Genomic DNA, 18,389 nt, shown 5'->3' with positions numbered 1-18,389 from the left:
TGTTATATTTGTGAGAGTCCCAAATAGGGGCGACGACAGGGCCTTGCCTAGTAAGGCATCCCCCAAGCACTATCTTTACGAAGAATGGGGTCTTGCCTTTAGGACATATGACATGTATAATACTGAAATTCTGGTATCATATATGAGATGTCGAAGGTAATGTCACGACACTAATATCTGAACAATACAAATAGGATAAAAGATAAAGAACAGTAGTGCAAGAGACACAAGTAATTGTTAACCCAGTTCGGTGCAAACTCACCTACGTCTGGGGGCTACCAAGCCAGGAAGGAAATCCACTAAATAGAATTGTTAATCCACTTCGGTCTGAATACCGGAAAACTGGCCTGAATGCCACAAGTTGCATCGACCTGAATGTCGGAAACTTCTTCGATTTGAACATCGGAAAACTGGCCTGAATGCCACTTCGGTCTGAATACCGAAAACTTGGCCTGAATGCCACAAGTTGCGTCGACCTGAACATCAGAAACTTCTTCGATCTGAACATCAGAAAACTGGCCTGAATGCCACTTCGGTCTGAATACCGGAAACTTGGCCTGAATGCCACAAGTTGCGTCGACCTGAACATCAGAAACTTCTTCGATCTGAACATCGGAAAACTGGCCTGAATGCCACTTCGGTCTGAATACCGGAAACTTGGCCTGAATGCCACAAGTTGCGCCGACCTGAACGTCGAAAACTTCTTCGATCTGAACATCGAAAAACTGGCCTGAATGCCACTTCGGGTTGAATACCGGAAACTTGTCCTGAATGCCACAAGTTGCGTCGACCTGAACGTCGGAAACTTCTTTGATCTGAACATCGGAAAACTGGCCTGAATGCCACTTCGGTCTGAATACCGGAAACTTTCATGCCTGTCAGCATCGGCAGAAATAGGGAAAATAATAATTGAGGCGGCGCGTGGGCCAACGACCCCTGCTGGGAATAATAAAGATAAGTCATGAACAATCTTCAGTCTGAGTACTAGAAATAACTTCTGACTTATCACTTGGGATACCGAGAATGCCTTATGCTTTACATGCGTATGTTTGAATTTTTCAATGGCGTAATGCTCCATGAAAATGGAAATGCTACGCAATTTGGGAGGATGCAATGCAATATGATTCTACATGCAGGGATGCGAAATGCTTGATGAGAGAGAACGCCAAGCTGAGGCAAGGAATTCTGCTGGGGAAATGATCACCATCTTCTGTACTCTGGCAAGGCTGTTGGAGATGCACAACACAAAGAACTCTGTGGGGAAATGACCCGCCACACAGTGTTCTGGCCAATAACAAAATACCGAGGTTCTGACTGGGGAGAGAACGGCACTGAAAAGTTGCTGCTGAGGAAAGCGACAATGGTTCTGGCAACCATAATCTGCGAGAGAGACGACTCAGCAGGGGAAGCAAACACCGATACAGTACCGAGATTCTGCTTCAAGGAAAGAGACCATGGGTCTAGCGTCGAGATCATCGATCTGGCATCAAACTCTGAGGAGCAGCCGCTTCTGCTGGGAAGATACAGTCTGGCACTATCAACTCCGCTGGGGATATACAGTCAGGCACTGTCGACTCTACCGGGGAGTGCATAATCTGAAACAAATGCTTAGGGAAGTACAACAGTGAGAGCCTGCTAGGGATTGAAGAATCCAACGCTCGGACCAGCTCTGCAGGGATAAGATACCAAATTTCAACTGTCGAGGAAAAACATCCGCGATCATTTGATGGGGACCTTAAGGAAATGCCCCGAGTGTACTTGTTTTGAATAGACGATCCAAAACACTTAAAATTTACAGCAATTTTCAATATTTATTAGGCACGTACCTGTAAAGCTCTTATGTTTCATGATGCAATGTTTATCAAAAATTCGGACGTCATTTTTGCAAACAAAATAGTAAAATGAAAATGAACACAAAGATGTACTGAATAACATGATTTTATTGATTGAGTGACCTCTGAATAGGTATTTACATCAGGAAGCAATCCCTGGAAAGAGGTAATTGCACAACAGATAAAAACAGAAATTAATCTAATGGCAATGTGAAATGGATTTCTACCGGGTTCCAATTCTGCTATGATTCGCTCATCTTCAAGATCCTCCAGATGATCAGCTTTCCGAAAAAGGTGATTGGACTGTTTCCTATCCTTCGGAAGTTTCCGGTTATCGACACGAGATGATATTCAAAACTACTCAGAACGCAACCATTTGCTTAATCCCTAACTTTTGCCTGGATCGCCCTTTCGGGTTTTCAATCCTCCGGGATACCCATTTTTGTCTAAGTTGCCCTTTCAGGCTTTCAACTTACCGGGTGTACAATTTTTTCATTTTTTAATCCCTAACTTTTGCCCAAACCTTTTTAATTTTCTTGGTTTGTCGGGATGCCTATTTTTTGCCTGGACTATTCTTTTTATCGTCCAGCGGGTCTATTTTATGCGAAGTATTTTTTAACTGCGTCTGAGTTCACAGGGGAAGTGAAGTTTTCACCATCCATAGTTGCAAGCATTAAGGCTCCACCATCAAAAACCTTGGTGACAATATACGGTCCATCATAGTTAGGAGTCCACTTGCCCCTGTGATCTGTCTGAGGAGGAAGGATCCTTTTCAACACTAAATCTCTGACTTGGAAGCATCGAGGAAGCACTTTCTGATCAAAGGCTCTCTTCATCCGACTCTGATACAACTGCCCATGACAAATGTCTGCCATTCGCTTCTCTTTGATAAGACTCAACTCATTGAACCTTATCTGAATCCATTCAGCTTTATCTAACTTGACATCCAGCAGGACTTTTAGAGAAGGAATCTCCACTTCAACAGGTAGGACTGCTTCCATACCATACACAAGGGAGTAAGGGGTTGCCCCGGTCGATGTACATACTGAAGTACGGTACCCATGCAAGGCGAAGGGTAGCATCTCATGCCAATCTCTGTACGTAACGACCATCTTCTGCACAATCTTCTTTATGTTCTTATTTGCTGCCTCAACAACACCGTTCATCTTAGGACGATAAGGGGAAGAGTTGTGATGTTGAAGGTTGAAGTCCTTGCACAACTCCTTCATCATTTTGTTATTGAGATTAGAACCATTATCAATAATGATTCTTTCGGGAATCCCATAACGACAAATGATTTCTTTCTTGATGAATCGGGCAACCACATGTCTGGTGACCTTCACAAATGACGATGCTTCGACCCACTTGGTGAAATAGTCGATGACAACAAGGATGAAGCGATGCCCATTGGAAGCAGTCGGCTCAATCTTTCCAATCATATCAATGCCCCACATAGCAAACGGCCACGGCGAAGACATCACATTCAGAGGATTTGGCGGCACATGCACCTTATCAGCATAAATCTGGCATTTATGACACTTCCGAGCATATTGAAACAATCAGATTCCATGGTCATCCAGTAATAACCCGCTCTCAACAATTTCTTAGCCATTGCATGTCCGCCGGCATGAGTACCGAAGGAGCCTTCATGAACTTCCTGCATTAACATGTCTGCTTCGTGTCTATCCACGCATCTGAGCAAAACCATGTCGAAGTTCCTCTTATACAGCACATCGTCTTTGTTCAAGAAGAAACTGCCTGCCAATCTTCTCAAAGTCTTTCTATCATTGTTGGATGCCCCTGTAGGGTACTCTTGATTCTTCAAAAAGCACCTGATGTCGTGATACCAGGGCTTGTCGTTAACTACCAGTTCAGCAGCAAACACATACGCGGCCCTATCAAGGCGCATAACATCAATCCTGGGAACATAGTTCCAACGAATCGCCTTGATCATGGAGGATAAAATAGCAAGTGCATCTGCCATCTGGTTCTCATCACGAGGTATATGATTGTTGAAAAGTATATCTTCGGCAAATATTTTTATATCGTATCCACAGAGATTGGTTGATATTACCGCCGTTCTATAGTCCAAATGTTGTAAGTTTAGAAAGTAACAAGGTTGTTTTGGTTGGAAAGTTATCTTGTGAGTAAATGTCACTAAAAACAGTAAAATGGTTTTAATCTAATGTAAAAGCTTGGCAAGATTGGAGTTCACTATTTCAAATGCTTATGATTCCTTATGATAAATAAATAGATTCAAGATTATTGATGATGTTCGAGTATCCTCTCAAAGTCATTTATGTCTAAATGATATTGTGATAATCACTATATTGATCCTTAGACGATCTCTCCACCTAACTATCAATATAACAATCTTTAATGCTTAATACCAAAGAAGAGTAATGAATAAATCTATCTCTACAACTTATTCACTACTTGAAAATCTGTTTTATGTCAAGACTCAAATAATCTCTCTCGACAACTACTCAAATCTGGTTTTCAACTTAGGGAAAAAACAGTCTTCAATACATCAACAATTTTTTATCATATATATAAATCAAATGGAATACATAAACATATGAGAATAGCTACTACCTCCAATCTTGACAAAAGGGAGTTTAGCTCCTCATCATCATTGTTACAAAGCAGAATGTTAAAGAAGAAAAACTCTGTTTTTCTCTCTTACAAAAATCTCTCAATGTCAATGTGTGTATTTGATAATGAATGAATACCCTAGAATAATGTAATTTTTTCTACCAAAAAAGGGTTGACATTTCCTTAATTGGTCATTCTCATCCAATGCAGAAAAGCTATTCCAAGGCAGACATCAAAATGGCAAACAGCTTTTTCCTGAAAGACAGCACTTTTGGCCCTTAACCAGCTTGCTGGATTCGCAGCCTTCGCGGCGCGAAGACTATTCGCGGCGCGAACTGATGCTGATCCAGCTTCCTTGTTTTGCAAGCTTCATCCAAGATGTGATGTTGCACTCCAAAAGCTTTTCCATCAAAAAGTTCTACAAAACTGAAAAAACTGTGAAATAACTATTCAAAACAAACTAAATCAAATCTAATTGCATTTATACAAATTAATAAGAATAAAAGTGTGTAATTACATCAAAACTTGGTAAAAGGGACCAATAAAATGATATAAAAAGTAGTACTAATTGGTCTCTAACAACTCTCCCCAACTTAGCATTTTGTTTGTCCCTAAACAAAAGTTTCCACCCTCACAACCAAGACAATGACACAAAAGATTGGAACAAGGACTTACCAAGGACATTCAAATGGTTCAAAAGTGTTTGGCAATTTTTCTCAGTCCACCTATCTCAATTCTAGACAAAACATGAATAAGGAAAATGATTGAGTGCAAAAATCATTCCAATGGAATTCAAAGCCATATATGTCAAAATTGAATCAAACTTACACACACATCATAATAATGATGAATAACATGAAGGGTTACTTTCACTCATCCAAGCAATTAAATCAACAACAACTCAAATCATGCGGTTATCACAACAAATATCAAATCATGTGAAAAATGAGAATCAAGACGTCTTTCAAAGGTTGTAATGTGGCTTAGGTTACAAGAAAGGATATGATTAAGAGAATTTACAAAGTTGCCCATCCTAAAGGAGCATTCCCAAACATTCAACTCTATACAATTTCCCTTTCTTTGATCCCTATTTTTCTTTTCTTTTTCTTTTTACATCCACACAACCATGAGCATTTCTTTGCTTTTTTTTTCTTTGCTCTATGATTTCAAGGGTGATTTCTTTTTCTTGTTTCTTTTCATATTTTCACCCTTTTATAAAAACTCACTTTTCCAAGTTTCTAATCAACTTTTCACTTTTCTCTCCCCAACTTTAGATTCCAAAACCAAATTTATTCAATAATGCTCCCTACTTAGAAATAAGCAAAAGGCAGAATTTGCAAACAACTCGGTTTGAGGGTTCAATTGATACGAAAGAAATTAGGATTCATTTACTCCAAAATTTTCAATTGATTTACAATGATCAATCAAATGAATCCTAAAATAAGCTCAACGGGGTTTAACTAAGGATTACTCCTCACAAGGTTGGTTGATTCAAACTTTTTGGTCAAGTGGTTTCTCTCAACAAACAATGCCTCTATCATTTTCAAAATTTTTACACAAAAATAGATTGATGCATGATTTAACATGATAAGAATGAGTTGAAATAATTCTCGGTTTCCCGCTTTTTAGTGTACAATGGAAAGCTTCCTCACAATTGGTTAAGTCCTATTTTGATTCAAAAATGACATAAATTTCAATGAGTTTATGATATTGAATTTGCACACACCATCAAACTACTCATGTTAAGTCTAGAAAGCGATAAAGTGTACCTTGAAATACCGACACTAATTCTTATCATCACCACTCGAAGTGTCCTATGCTTCTTTCTTTGCGGACATTTCTTGGTTGCTTTAAGCTTGACTTAAGAATAAGAACAATTAAACAAAAATGTTGGTAAACCAAAATTTGATTAAAACACACTTAAAATCTCACATAGCATTCATGCAAATATCCAAACAACTAATAAAAACAAAGTTTTGGTGAACAAGAGTCACCCCAAAAGTACATCAAAAGTTTTCAAAGACAAAACTAATACAAAGAACTCAAAATAAAATAACAACAACTTCTCAAATTCAGTAACTCCTTAATCCTCTTCCTCTTGACCACCACCTACATCACCAAGGACATCCTCCATTTCATCATTAGGATCTGCACCACCCCTTGCCCCCCCCATAAAATCTGGCTTGCCCTCAGGCCAATTAGCATATGCTACATATTCCGCCTGAGAAGGAAATGAACGGGCCTCAGGTGCCAGGAATGTGTTCTGGAACTGCTGCTGCATAGCATCGAAGATAAACGATTGAGACCTCCTGGAGGCCTCAAAACTCTCGCAACAGTAGTTGGCAAACGCCATATGATCAAAGCCTGGGGTAGTGTGAGGTTGAGGTCGGGGTCTGGCTCGGGCTCTGGATGAAGAAGTTCCAGGTGCGTCGGTCCTATCAGTTTGGTTTTGTAGAAACCTATTCAGATATGTGTCATTGATCACACTGGTGATGGAGAAGTGTACTTCCTCTGGGATGGTAACATTTTCCTGACGGCACAATCCCATGATCAACCCTGGGTATGCGAGTACACCTGCTTTACCGCCGAAATTGGTTCCACTTAAAACCATCTTTCTTATTTCTTCCGCAATGAGGGATGCTACGTCCACAGATTTCCCAACCATGATGCAGTAAAGCAAACACCCTACATCTAGAGGAATTGTAGTGGTATGGCTCCTTGGCCGAATATTACTTAACAGTAGCACCAGAAAGGCCCTAGCTTCCAAATTAAAATTTTCTCTTTTCCACAATTTTGGATGGCCTTGATCATTGAGGTCAAAGGATTTTCCACGAATGCACAGGGTAGCATTTATCGCTTCAAGATTCCACCTGTTAGCTGACTCCATGGTACGGTATTCACAACGCTCGCCCTCTCCAAGAGTTAGGGGATTACCCAGATAAGAATTAATGACATCCCTTCCAAAAGAAACAATCTTGTCTCTTACCCTTGATCGGTAGATGAAAGCTGTTCCCTCCTCTCGATGCATAGCATTTGCATAAAATTCCCGAACGATATCATAGTTGATTGCTGCTTCGGGTTCGCACAGTTTCATCCACCTTCGTCGTTCAAAAGCTGCAACCACACTATGATAAGTCCCAGTTGGAGCTAAACGGATAAACCTCTCTGGCAAGATGGTTCTCTTAATTAAGCTCTCGAATCGTGCCTCGTGTTCATCGCTTATGAACCTTCTTATTGAACGGGATCGAGGAGGTGCCATGGTTTTATTTCTTTTCGACATCTGCATTCAACATCAGAGCAAACACAAAACAAATATGGAAAGGGTTAGCAATCAATCAACATAAAAACATGGTTCTGGAATTTCCAGTTCGCGGCGCGAAGGCCAGTTCGCGACGCGAACTCTGCGAACCAGGAAATCTCTCAGAGCTTCCTAGGGTTCCAAAAATGGGGGAGCAATCTCCTCCCAACAGCCAAGGTTTTCAAATCTAGCCTAATCCTAATCTAAATCAAACATGCACAGTGATTTCAAGAGGCAATCTACAAAAAAATTTCCATTTCTAACCAACCCTAAATATAAAACCCAAAAGGGATTGGAAGAGAAGAATTTAGAAAGGCATACCTTTTGAAACACTAATTCTTTGCTAGAAATTGAAGATTAGGAATTTGGGAAATGAAGATTTGTAGTTTTTGGTAGGTTTTTGAGAGTGGAGATGAACGCGCGGCAAAGTTGGTGTTTTGAAAAAGTGTTGAAATGAGAAATGAAAATGACCTAACAAAATTTAAGTGATTCTGTCACGCACTGTTCGCGGGGCGAACAGTGTTCGCGGCGCGACCTGAGACTCTTCATTCAGTTCGCGGCGCGAAATGGGGTTGCGGGGCGAACTGTGAAAAAAAACCCCAAATTCTAAAATTTTAACAGAACTGAAAATCAACACAATAGAGAAAAATAAAATGCAAACTTACGACGTTGGGTTGCCTCCCAACAAGCGCTTTGTTTAACATCGTTAAGAGCTCGACGGTACCTTGATTAGCCCGGTCCAGATAAAGAAATTACGCACACATCACGGTTTACGTCACCACTGTGATAGATTTTTAGTCTTTGACCATTAACAGTCCAGCTATCTTGTGACTTTGGATCCTCGATCACAATGGCTCCATAATTCTGTACTTCCTTGACAACAAATGGTTCTGACCACTTCGACTTCAACTTACCAGGAAATAACTTCAACCTCGAATTGAAGAGCAATACCATCTGTCCAACATGAAACTCCTTATGACGGACCTTTCCATCATGGTATGCCTTTACCTTTTCCTTGTACAGCTTATTCGAATGGTATGCATCATTCCTTAATTCCTCCAATTCATGGAGTTGACCTTTTCTTCTTTCTCCAACTAGAGTGGAGTCGAAATTCAAAAACTTAAGAGCCCATAATGCTCTATGCTCCATTTCCACTGGAAGATGACAGGTCTTCCCATACACCATTTGAAACGGAGTTAGCCCAATAGGTGCTTTGTAGGCAGTGCGATACGCCCACAAAGCTTCATCCAGTTTTAAGGACCAATCTTTTCTTGAATTCGAGACTGTTTTCTCAAGAATCCGTTTGATTTCCCGGTTTGAAACCTCCGTTTGACCATTCGCTTGTGGGTGGTAGGGAGTGGTCACCTTGTGCTTTACACCATAATGTTGCAGAACTTTTTCTAGAGGTGTATTGCAAAAGTGTGAGCCTCCATCACTTATCAACACCCTAGGCACACCAAAACATGAAAATATGTTTTTCTTTAAAAATTTAATCACTGTTTTGGCATCGGCCTTAGGTGAGGCAATTGCTTCTACCCACTTCGAGACATAGTCAACGGCTACTAGTATGTACTCATTTGAGAAAGAAGAGGGGAATGGGCCAACGAAATCAATACCCCAACAATCAAAAACTTCCACTTCTAGCATGTTGGTTAGAGGCATTTCATCCTGTTTTCCTATTCCTCCACTCCGTTGGCATGTATCACAACTCTTCGCATGTTCATGCGCATCTTTGAATAAAGATGGCCAATAAAATCCCGATTGGAGTACTTTAGTGGCTGTTCTCAAACCACTATAATGACCTCCATACGGAGAGTTGTGACAGTGCCAAAGAATGTCTCTTGACTCCTCAATTGTTACACACCTTCTCAAAATATTGTCTGCTCCTACTTTAAATAGATAAGGATCATCCCAAACATAATATTTTGCATCTGCCAAGAATTTCCTTCTTTGATTGCAAGTGAGGTCTTCCGGTGTTAAACCGATTGCTTTGTAGTTAGCAAAATCAGCAAACCAAGGCCTCACTTGAATCGCATAAAGTTTTTCGTCTGGAAATTCTTTTCTCACCTCCTCTTCTTTGTTTGTAATGTCTACATTGACCAACCGAGACAAATGATCCGCCACCAAGTTTTCGGAACCTTTTTTATCCCGAATTTCCAGATCAAACTCTTGTAATAAAAGGATCCAACGAATAAGCCTTTGTTTGGAATCCGGCTTGGTAAGCAGATATTTTATAGCCGAGTGGTCAGTGTAGATTACAACTTTTGAACCAATCAAATAAGCTCTAAATTTTTCCAATGCATATACTATGGCTAGTAATTCTTTTTCAGTTGTTGCGTAATTAACTTGTGCTTCATTCAACACTTTACTAGCATAGTGTATGGCATGGAAAATTTTATCGCTTCTTTGTCCTAACACCGCACCTACTGCATAATCGCTAGCGTCACACATGAGTTCGAAACCAAGGTTCCAGTTCGGTGCTACGATTATGGGTGCGGTGACCAACTTTTCTTTCAAATCTAGGAAAGCTTTAAGACATGATTCATCAAAAAGAAAAGGCGTACCTTTGTTGAGCAAGCTGCTCAATGGCTTCGCTATCTTTGAAAAATCTTGTATGAATCTCCGGTAGAAACCGACATGTCCTAGAAAGCTTCTTATCCCTTTAATGTTAGTTGGAGGTGGTAGTTTCTCGATAACCTCCACCTTGGCTTTGTCCACCTCTAGCCCTTCGGAAGAAATCTTGTGACCAAGTACGATACCTTTAGTGACCATAAAATTGCATTTTTCCCAGTTGAGCACTAGGTTGGTCTCCACGCATCTTCCCAAAACTACATCAAGGTGTTTTAAGCACAATTCAAAAGATGATCCATAAACAGAGAAATCATCCATGAACACCTCAATGCATTCTTCTATTAAGTCCGAGAATATCGCTTGCATACACCGTTGAAATGTGGCCGGTGCATTACATAACCCAAAAGGCATTCTTCGGTAAGCAAAGATGCCAAAAGGACACGTAAAAGCTGTCTTCTCATGATCTGCCGGATTTACCGAAATTTGGTTGTACCCCGAATATCCGTCCAGGAAACAGTAGAAATTTTTGCCGGCTAACCTCTCCAACATTTGGTCCATGAAAGGTAGTGGGAAATGATCTTTCCTTATAGCTTGGTTAAACCTTCTATAGTCGATACACATCCTCCACCCGGTCACCGTTCTCGTTGGAATCAACTCATTTTTATCGTTTTTGACAACCGTCATACCACCTTTCTTGGGAACTACTTGTACCGGACTCACCCATGCACTGTCGGATATAGGATAAATCATTCCGGCTTCCAAAAGTTTGACAACTTCTTTCCGGACTACCTCTTTCATCGATGGATTTAGACGCCTTTGAGGTTGCGCAACTGGTTTAAAATTTTCCTCCATCGTGATCTTATGCATACAATAGGCCGGACTAATACCCTTCAAGTCGGATAACACCCATCCTGTTGCACCTTTGTTCTTTTTCAATACTTGAATCAACTTGTCTTCCTCTAGTGTGGAGAATGTGTTGCTTATAATCACTGGTTTAGTACACTCGTCTCCAAGAAACACATACTTCAAGTGTGACGGAAGCATTTTCAACTCTAGTTTTTGCTCTTCCGTTTTCTTCTTCGCATCCAAGTATTCCGTTATTTCTTCTTGATAAGTCAGCTCACCACAAGATTCTAACTCATGCAACATTGCTTCGATCTCTCGTTCCTCATTGTCGGTCAACATGTTGTATGCTCCGATAAGGGATCTTTCTAGAGGATTAGAAATATGAATTTGGTTCGCGACCTCTACTACTTCCTCTTCAATTGCATCGATTCAGAAAGAATCATGCTTGTCGGTTGGATGCTTCATAGCTTCAAAAAGATTAAAGGTCACCTCTTCATCCTGCACTCTCACCTTCATTAGTCCATCATCTATGTCAATCATCATCTAGGCTGTTTTCATAAAAGGTCTTCCAAGAATTAGGGGCACATCACGGTCCTCATCCATCTCTACTATTACGAAGTCCACCGGAAATAAAAATTTGTCCACTTTCACAAGCATGTCTTGAGCAATTCCGTATGGTGAGGTGGTAGACTTGTCGGCTAGTTGTAGAGTCATTCTTATCGATTTAATCTCAACATTCCCCAATCTTTTAACAATGGAGAGGGGGATTAAATTTATACTAGAGCCCAAGTCAATTAAACCATTTCCAACGTATGTGCTTCCAATGGTTACCGGTAAAACAACTCGGCCCGGATCGGACTCCTTCCTTGGGAGAGTCTTTTGGATGATGGCACTACACCGTGCATCAAGCAATATGGTTTCGTCTTCCACGTGTCTCCTTTTCTTAGTAAGAATGTCCTTCATGAATTTAGCATACCGTGGCATTTGTTCTAATGCATCAGCAAATGGAATGTTGATTTGGAGTTGCTTGAAGATGTCCATGAACCGTGCATTATGCCTATCATTGTCCTTTCTTGATGGAGCATGTGGATACGGTAGGTGTTGAGTTGGAATGACGCTCACATCCTTCTCTGATTTCTTTTTCTTCCTTGGTTCAGCATCCTTTTTCACTTCCAATTCAGGTTTCTCCTTATCTGGCAAAACCTGCTCTTTTCGCGGCGCGAAGGTGGTTTGCGGCGCGAACTGAGCATTTCCAGCAGCCTTCTCCCTTCCACCAACCATGTCCTCTTCTTCCAGCATCCCATCCATATTGTTCTCTTCTATAATCTCTTCACCTTTTTCACTTACCAACTCTTTACCGCTCCTCGTGACAATTGCTTTACAATGCTCCTTTGGATTCGGTTGAGTGTTAGCAGAAAAGGAAGATCCTGCACTTTGTTCCGACAGTTGCTTCGCAAGTTGGCCTACTTGATTTTCCAGATTGTTAATGGCTGCTTCGTTACTCTTCTGATTCGCCATGGAGGCTTGCATGAATTGTTGAAGAGTATCTTCTAACTTGGAACTTCCGCCTTGCGACTGCTGTCCTTGAGAATTTGGATGTTGGTAAGGACTTTGCTGCTGAAAATTTTGATTGTTGAACCTTGATGGTTGATAGCCCTGATTATTTCTTGGTAGGTAGCCTTGATTGTTAGGCTGTTGTCTTTGATAGCCCTGATTTTGATTGTTCACATAACTCACTTCTTCTTGGGGTGGAGGACAAAAACCAGTAGGGTGATCCCCTTGACATAATTCGCAACATGCTACTTGATGCTGAACTTGAAACCCTTGAATCTCTTTCATTTGCTGTGGAAGCTTGGCCATTTGTTGAGTGAGCAACTCCACTTGTTGAGAGAGTAGCTTGTTTTGAGAAAGAATGGCGTCATTGGTATTTAACTCAAGAACTCCCGGCTTAAGTTGTGAAGGGCTACGATCATGTTGACTTTGGTGATCATTAAGTGCCATTCGTTCAATAATGACTTTAGCTTCTTCCGCAGTTTTTGACATAAGCGAGCCACCCGCGGTGGCGTCCAGAAGTGTCTTGTGAGTTGATTGGAGTCCATTTAGAAAAATATGGATTTGAGTGAGCTCATCAAAACCACGACCCTTGCATTTTCTCAACATTGACTTGAATCTTTCCCAAGCTTCATTTAGAGACTCGTTGCCTCCTTGAGTGAATACCGCAATAGCCGTTTTGGCTTCCATGAATCGGGATTGAGGGAAATATATTTCTAAGAACTTTTCTTCTAACAAATTCCAATCCGTCATCACTCTCGGTGCTTGATCAAGGTATCACTCTTTTGCCTTCCCCACTAAAGAGTGTGGGAACATCCTCTTGAATAATGCCTCTTCACCCGTTTCATCTATTCCCGTAGAACCCGCAATCTCATAAAATTTGATGAGATGGGTATACGGATCTTCATGATCCATTCCGGTGAATGGATTAGCATAAAGAAGTTAGAGGATTCCGGTCTTCATCTCCTTATTTCTTCCTCCACGGGCAAATTGAGCATTCCTTCTTGGACTATTAGCGGACATTTCGGTACGATTATCCTCCGCCATGTTTCCTTCACAAGCCTCTACAACCACTTCTTCGATTGGAACAAGTGCGGAAGTAGATGCTTCTTCTCTCCGGTTCCTCTCTTCGGCTAGTTTCCTTCTTCTTCGTGTTTTGCTATTGAGCTTCCGAAGTGTTCTTTCAATTTCAGGATCGAATTGAAGTTGCTCCTCGGTTGCTTTTCCTCGCATGCACTAGAATCTACAAAACTAACAAACCAAGTGAAACAAAAGAGGGATAGCAATAAAAGTAACAAAACTTAAAACAATGAATTATTACAATGCTTGTAATATCGAACACCAATCCCCGGCAACGACGCCAATTTGTTGAAAAGTATATCTTTGACAAATATTTTTATATCGTATCCACAGAGATTGGTTGATATTACCGCCGTTCTATAGTCCAAATGTTGTAAGTTTAGAAAGTAACAAGGTTGTTTTGGTTGGAAAGTTATCTTGTGAGTAAATGTCACTAAAAACAGTAAAATGGTTTTAATCTAATGTAAAAGCTTGGCAAGATTGGAGTTCACTATTTCAAATGCTTATGATTCCTTATGATAAATAAATAGATTCAAGATTATTGATGATGTTCAAGTATCCTCTCAAAGTCATTTATGTCTAAATGATATTGTGATAATCACTATATTGATCCTTAGACGATCTCTCCACCTAACTATCAATATAGCAATCTTTAATGCTTAATACCAAAGAAGAGTAATGAATAAATCTATCTCTACAACTTATTCACTACTTGAAAATCTGTTTTATGTCAAGACTCAAATAATCTCTCTCGACAACTACTCAAATCTGGTTTTCAACTTAGGGCAAAAACAGTCTTCAATACATCAACAATTTTTATCATATATATAAATCAAATGGAATACATAAACATATGAGAATAGCTACTACCTCCAATCTTGACAAAAGGGAGTTTAGCTCCTCATCATCATTGTTACAAAGCAGAATGTTAAAGAAGAAAAACTCTGTTTTTCTCTCTTACAAAAATCTCTCAATGTCAATGTGTGTATTTGATAATGAATGAATACCCTAGAATAATGTAATTTGTTCTACCAAAAAGGGTTGACATTTCCTTAATTGGTCATTCTCATCCAATGCAGAAAAGCTATTCCAAGGCAGACATCAAAATGGCAAACATCTTTTTCCTGAAAGACAACACTTTTGGCCCTTAACCAGCTTGCTGGATTCGCAGCCTTCGCGGCGCGAAGACTGTTCGCGGCGCGAACTGATGCTGATCCAGCTTCCTTGTTTTGCAAGCTTCATCCAAGATGCGATGTTGCACTCCAAAAGCTTTTCCATCAAAAAGTTCTACAAAACTGAAAAAACTGTGAAATAACTATTCAAAACAAACTAAATCAAATCTAATTGCATTTATACAAATTAATAAGAATAAAAGTGTGTAATTACATCAAAACTTGGTAAAAGGGACCAATAAAATGATATAAAAAGTAGTACTAATTGGTCCCTAACAATGATACAACTTTACGGTTGTGAAGAAAGTCAATAGTCTTCTCGTGTAATCTCTGTAGGGGACCAGATTAGGCTGGAGAGTATTCCAATCACCATTCACTTGATTGATCACTAGAGCTGAATCCTCCGAAGATGTCCAGAGTCTTGATTCTCAAATCAATGGCTTGCTCAATACCCAAGATACAAGCCTCATACTCAGCTTCATTATTGGTGCACTCAAAAGTCAGACGAGCGGTGAAAGGCATGTGGGCACCTTTCGGAGTGGTAATGACAGCACCAATTCCACTTCCTTTGGCATTGACGGCCCCATCAAACATTAAAGTCCACTTTTCATCTAGATCATGTCCCTCCTCAACAACTGGCTCTTCACAGTCTTTCATATTGAGGAACATGATGTCTTTATCTGGAAAATCAAACTTCATCGGCTCATAATCATCAATCGGCTGCTGAGCAAGATAGTCTGACAGAATACTCCCTTTGATGGCTTTCTGGGATGTATACTGGATGTCGTACTCTGTCAGTACCATTCGCCAACGAGCAACCCTTCCGGTGAGAGCTGGCTTCTCAAATATATACTTGACTGGATCCATTTTGGAGATCAGTAAGGTCGTGTGAGTCAGCATGTATTGTCTCAATCGCTTAGCAGCCCATGCAAGTGCACAACATGTCTTTTTAAGCATTGAGTATCTCGACTCGCAATCTGTGAATTTTTTACTCATGTAGTAGATGGCATGCTCTTTCCTACCTGTCTCGTCGTGTTGACCGAGAACACAACCCATGGAATTGTCAAGTACTGTCAAATACATAATCAGCGGTCTCCCTGTGACTGGAGGCATAAGGATTGGAGGATTCTGCAAATACTCTTTTATCTTCTCGAAAGCCCTTTGACAATCATCATTCCACCTAATGGCCTGATCTTTTCTCAACAATTTGAATATTGGCTCACATGTGGCTGTTAGGTGAGAGATGAACCTTGCAATGTAGTTCAACCTTCCTAAGAAACCACATACTTTTTCTGTTCTTGGCTCAGGCATTTCTTGTATCGCTTTCACTTTGGCCGGATCCACCTCAATCCCTTTTTCACTAACAATAAAACCTAGCAGTTGTCCAGATCTCACCCCGAAAGTACACTTGTTCGGATTAAGCCTCAGCTTGAATTTCCTCAAACGCTCAAACAATTTCTGCAAATTCACCAGATGTTCTTCTTCCGTCTGAGATTTGGCAATCATATCATCAACATAAACCTCGATTTCATGATGAATCATATCATGGAAAAGAGTTACCATAGCTCGTTGATATGTTACCCCAGCATTTTTTAGACCAAACGACATCACCTTGTAGCAGAATGTGCCCCATGGGGTTATGAAAGTTGTCTTCTCCATGTCTTCTGGTGCCATCTTAATTTGATTATTATAGCCAGAAAAGCCATCCATAAAGGAGAATATCGAGAACTGAGCCGTGTTATCCACCAAAACGTCGATGTGAGGTAATGGGAAATCATCTTTAGGGCTAGCTTTGTTCAGATCCTGGTAGTCGACACACATCCGTACCTTTCCATCCTTCTTAGGTACCGGAACGATATTTGCAACCCATGGCGGATAATTTATAACCGCTAGAAATCCTGCATCCAACTATTTTTGCACTTCTTCCTTTATCTTGACAGCCATCTCTGGTCTTGTTCTTCTGAGCTTCTACTTGACCGGAGGACAATCCTCTTTGAGAGGCAAACGGTGTACCACAATGTCTGTGTCACGCCCTGGCATGTCCTGATAAGACCAAGCGAAGATGTCAACATACTCTTGCAGCAATTCAATCAGCCCCTTCTTCACATTATCTTCCAAAGGAACCCCTATCTTGATCTCTCTCTTGACGTCCTCGGTGCCGAGATTAATCACTTCAGTAGACTCTTGATGCGGTTGAATGACCCTTTCTTCCTGTTTTAACAACCTGGCAAGTTCTTCAGGGAGTTCACAGTCTTCATCACCCTCTTCTTCAACTTGAAAGATTGGATTTTCAAAGTCGAAGCGAGCCATAGCAAAACTGTTATCAATAGGATCCGGTGACGTGCATCTGGATGAGTGATGGTATGTGCTTATGAGTGTGAACAAGGAGTGAAAACTAAACGAAACATTGCCAAATATATTTTTTGATTTTTGAAAACTGCAAAAATAGAAAGATAGTGAACCAAATATTTGAATGCAAAAAGACGTCTTTTATTTATGATAAAAAATGCAGGTATCCACATAGATGAGCCCTACAATGAGTCATCACACCCTGGGCGGAACGTAAGACTTGGATATGCATGAATAAACAAAGAAAATTTCTCTTTAAGAAGAGTGACTTGGATAATCTCTTCAGAAGACCAGTGGCGGAGAACTTCACCCGGGACCCTTGGACACACCTAATTGTCAATGTCGCAATTATTATCCCCATCTTCTTTGTTGATTGTAGAGACCTGGCCGTACTGAATGATGCCAGCACTAGAGAAAGTAATCGTCCCCCGACGAGTCTGAGGCGTTGAAGTTGTAGAAGTCAATGCCGACTGATACCCAATCCCAAACTTGTCTTCCTTTACAGGTAAATCCACCAGACGTCCCCAACAGGGAGCAACACTCGAATTTACCAAGGCCTGTGCCTGCTTGAAGGACGACAAAGAGGCACCTGCTTCAACCTCTTCCCCTGGAGCTGCATCCTTGACTTGAACTGCCTCAAAGGCCTGACACAGGGTCTCATGAATCTCACCTTCTACCTCTACATACTTGAATGTAGACAGGTTACTGACCAGAATATCCTCCTCACCACAGACAGTGATAATTCTTCCGTTGACCTGGAACTTGATCTTCTGATGCAAGGTCGAGGAGACTGCCCCAGCATTGTTGATCCAAGGACGACCCAGCAAGCAGCTATACGAAGGACTGATATCCATCACATAGAATACGGTGTTAAAGGTTTGCGATCCAATCTGAATTGGCAATTCTACCTCTCCGAACACCGACCTCTTAGAACCATCGAAGGCTCTTACCACAAGATCGGAAGGCTTTAAGATCAAACCTTCTACATCTAACCTTGACATGGATCTCTTGGGTAGCATCTTGAGAGAGGAACCTGTATCCACCAGAACATGGGATAGCACAGTGTCTTTACACTCTATCGAGATATGCAAAGCC

The sequence above is a fragment of the Lathyrus oleraceus genome, chromosome 1, assembly GCF_024323335.1.
Source record: "Lathyrus oleraceus cultivar Zhongwan6 chromosome 1, CAAS_Psat_ZW6_1.0, whole genome shotgun sequence".
Lineage (NCBI taxonomy): Eukaryota > Viridiplantae > Streptophyta > Magnoliopsida > Fabales > Fabaceae > Lathyrus > Lathyrus oleraceus.
The sequence above is the reverse complement of the archived record's forward strand: the minus strand, read 5'-3'. Positions refer to the sequence as shown.